The sequence below is a fragment of the Heterodontus francisci genome, chromosome 2 (genome assembly GCF_036365525.1).
Source record: "Heterodontus francisci isolate sHetFra1 chromosome 2, sHetFra1.hap1, whole genome shotgun sequence".
NCBI classification, from domain to species: domain Eukaryota; kingdom Metazoa; phylum Chordata; class Chondrichthyes; order Heterodontiformes; family Heterodontidae; genus Heterodontus; species Heterodontus francisci.
Genome location: NC_090372.1, coordinates 9,861,207 through 9,865,601, shown reverse-complemented (window position 1 = coordinate 9,865,601; position 4,395 = coordinate 9,861,207).

Below are 4,395 nucleotides of genomic sequence, written 5' to 3'. Positions count from 1 at the left end.
CTAATAAGTTTGTTTGTTTCCAAATGGGAGTAAATCCTATCCTGAAGAATCCTCTCTAATAATTTCCCTACCACTGATGTAAGGCTCACCGGCCTATAATTTCCTGGATTATCCTTGCTACCCTTCTTAAACAAAGGAACAACATTGGCTATTCTCCAGTCCTCTGGGACCTCACCTGTAGCCAATGAGGATACAAAGATTTCTGTCAAGGCCCCAGCAATTTCTTCCCTTGCCTCCCTTAGTCTTCTGGGGTAGATCCCATCAGGCCCTGGGGACTTACTGGAGAGAAATTTTAAGAACGGCCCATGAGATTAGAGTGGCTGTACATGTCGGTATACAAAAAACCAAAGCCCGCATAAGACAGCAGTTTGACTGGCCAAAACCCCACAAAGATGTGGTGGAGTACTGTAGGAGTTGCCACATGTGCCAGGTTGAGGGGGCACAGTGGCGCAGTGGTTAGCACCGCAGCCTCACAGCTCCAGGGACCCGGGTTCGATTCTGGGTACTGCCTGTGTGGAGTTTGCAAGTTCTCCCTGTGTCTGCGTGGGTTTCCTCCGGGTGCTCCGGTTTCCTCCCACATGCCAAAGACTTGCAGGTTGATAGGTTAATTGGCCATTATAAATTGCCCCTAGTATAGGTAGGTGGTAGGGAAATATATAGGGACAGGTGGGGATGTGGTAGGAATATGGGATTAGTGTAGGATTAGTATAAATGGGTGGTTGATGGTCGGCACAGACTCGGTGGGCCGAAGGGCCTGTTTCAGTGCTGTATCTCTAAACTAAACTAAACTAAACTTAACTTACAGTGAAAACTGCACCCCTAAGTCCTGTATCGGTATTTGGAGGACCCTCCAGCAGAGGGCTGGTGAATTGTAAGGGACCCCTGCCGAGAACCAAAGGGGACAGGCAGGCACAAGGCTGGCAAAAGATTAGAAAGGAAAGGGGAAAAAGGGACAAACAGGGCAGGTTAACCAAAGTCCAGGAGGAATCTCTAATGGAAACCCCTACTGTCCGGTCAGCCAACCCTGAAATGTTTGAAAAATTAGATCCCTCATCCTCCTCTGTAAATGCAGACACTAGAAGCACCCCACCAGAGTTGCTAACAGCATTTACAGAAACCTGTAGAGACAAAGAAAGTCCTCAAGAGCGCAGAGAAACTGTGAGGGTGATGCCTCACGTAGTCGAAGTGTCGCAGGGGAGTGCAGTAGAATCTGGGCAAATACCTACAAGCAGGAGTAGAGGACAAAGGGAAGATTAGCAAAGAATCCACCCCCACAGTCAGGAAAAAAGGGTACCAGCCATCCCCTAAGATGAAAAGCCCTTGCATGACACATCAAAGCACTGAAAGAGAGTTAAACATAGAAACATAGAAAATAGGAGCAGGAGTAGGCCATTCGGCCCTTCGAGCCTGTGCCGCCATTCGTTATGATCATGGCTGATCACCCAACTCCGTAATCTGTTCCCGTTTCCCCCCCATATCCTTTGATCCCTTTCGCCTCAAGAGCTATATCTAACTCCTTCTTGAAAACATACAATGTTTTGGCCTCAACTGCTTTCTCTGGTAGCGAATTCCACAGGCTCACCACTCTCTGGGTGAAGAAATTTCTCTTCATCTCAGTCCTGTAAGGTTTACTCCATATCCTTAGACTATGACCCCTGAGCAGAACTCCAACCTCAGGCTAATTAAATCTAACTCTCCCCCTGCACACCTCAACAAGAACAAAGACACCCTAGGCAGTCATGGAAATGTGCAAACTGAAAAAACGTCCCCCCAAAAAAACACATGATTATTGGGATGCCACTGTTACCAAGAAAAGACAGGCTGTAACAACTGTTAGGATTTCTGAATGAATGAATGAGATGCATGTGTGTTTTCCTGTACTTATCTTCTCTCTAGTCCTTTTAATGAAATGCTCTTTTTTAAAAAAAATCTAATTTCATTCCACTGGGGGTGGAGGTGTCCTGAAGACCCCCACCTGCCAAGAATGAGGCATATTAATTTTGTCACATGAACATTGATTTTAAACTATTGCTGGAGTGAAGAAATTACTTGTTTAAAAAGAGATCACCAGACACTTGGCTGGAGGACATTTGCATACTAAGAGACAGTGCTTGGAGAGACAAAGGAATTGCTCACTGATTCAATTAACAGAGATTGGGCTGGGCAACGGTGATCCACATCTTGTCGGGGTAAGAGACTCAAACTCAAAGGACTGTAACTACAATCCAGCTATTGCCTCAAACTTTTCCCCTCTATTCCTTCTACTTTTTCTGGCTCTATCTGCATGTGTGTTTATCGTGTATGCATGCTAGTATGGTTGTGTCACATGTTCATAGTTGTTAACTGAATTAGAGTTTAAGATTAATAAACTTCCACCTTTCTTGTTTAAATGTAAGAAAACCTGTCTAATTGATCTCTTTGTCTTACAATTGGAAAGTGGTGAACAAGGATTCACTGAGGGGGAGCTAAAACATGGTGTTTTTAGAATTAAACCCTGTTGCAGTTAAACCAGGCAAAGGCTGAAAGGGAACCCCTAGACCCCTATTTCACCTGGTCGTAACAATATGGCACAGAAACAGGCCATTCAGCCCAACCAGTCCATGCCGGTGTTTATGCTCCACTCGAGTCTCCTCCCATCTTTCCTCATCTAAATCTATCATCCGTAACCCTCTATTCCCTGCTCCCTCATATGCTTGTCTGGCTTCCCCTAAATGCGTCTACACTATTCGCTTTAACCACTCCCTGTGGTTGCAATTACCACATTCTCATTACTCTCTGGGAAAGAGGTTTCTTCTGAATTCCCTATTGGATTTCTAGGTGACTGTCTTATACTGATGGCCTCTAGTTATGTTCTTCCCTGTAAGTAGAAACATTCTCTCCATATCCACTCTATCAAAACCTTTCATAATTTTAAAGAACTCTATTGGGTCACCCCTCAGCCTACTTCTAGAGAAAAGAGAGCCCAGCCTGACAATCCTCACATTTCTGGTATCATCCTTGGAAATCTTCTCTGCACCCTCTCCAGTGCCTCAATATTCTTTTTATACTATAGTGACCAGAACTGCACACAGTACTCAACCTCACTGGACTATGGGAACACCTGTATCATGAGGACTGCAATGGTTCAAGAAGGTGACCCACCAGCAGCACGGATGAGGCAACAATTGCCAGAGTCACCTACATCCCGAGAACACTCAAAGATTAAAACGGTTTACGTGACGACTGGAATAGTTCATGAAGAGATTGACCATAAGGTCACCTCAGCTACACAACCTGTCTGCCTCTAGCGTGTGAACTACCAACCTCCCTGCAAAGTCAGGATTTGAAACTAAAAGGATTATAGAATGACATTGAGTCTACAGCAGTGAAACAGGCCATTTGGCCCAACTGGACTATGCTGGTGATATTGCTCCACCCAATCAAAGAACTGGTATTGTAACCGTGTAGAAATACAGCAAGACCTGCACAATATCCAGGCTTGGGCTGATAAGTGGCAAGTAACATTTGCGTCACACAAGTGCCAGGCAATGACCATCTCCAACAAGAGAGAATCTACCCATCTCCCCTTGACATTCAATGGCATTACCATCGCTGAATCCCCCACTATCAACATCCGAGGGGCTACCATTGACCAGAAACTGAACTGGAGTAGCCATATAAATACCGTGGCTACAAGAGCAGGTCAGAGGCTAGGAATCCTGGGGCGAGTAACTCACTTCCTGACTCCCCAAAGCCTGTCCGCCATCTACAAGGCACAAGTCAGGAGTGTGATGGAATACTCTCCACTTGCCTGGATGGGTGCAGCTCCAACAACACTCAAGAAGCTTGACACTATCCAGGACAAAGCAGCTCACTTGATTGGCACCCCATCCACAAACATTCACTCCCTCCACCACCGCCGCACAGGGGCAGCAGTGAGTACCATCTACAAGGTGCACTGCAGCAACTCACCAAGGCTCCTTATACAGCACCTTCCAAACCCACGACCTCTACCACCTCGAAAGACAAGAGCAGCAGAGGCATGGAAACATCACCACCTGCAAGTTCCCGTCCAAGTCACACACCATCCTGACTTGGAACTATATCACCGTTCCTTCACTGTCGCTGGGTCAAAATCCTGGAACTCCCTTTCTAACAGCACTGTGGGTCTACCTACCTCACATGGACTGCAGCGGTTCAAGAAGGCAGCTCACCACCACCTTCTCAAGGGCAATTAGGGATGGGCAATAAATGCTGACATAGCCAGTGATGCCCACTTCCCATGAATGAATTTTTAAAAAATTTGCTTCACTTGCACGTTCTATTGCCGAACATTGTGTACGTTCAATTAGGTACAACTTTCAACAATTGACACTATTTTCTGCACAATTAAAGAATGTAAAGTAGAGTAGAAAT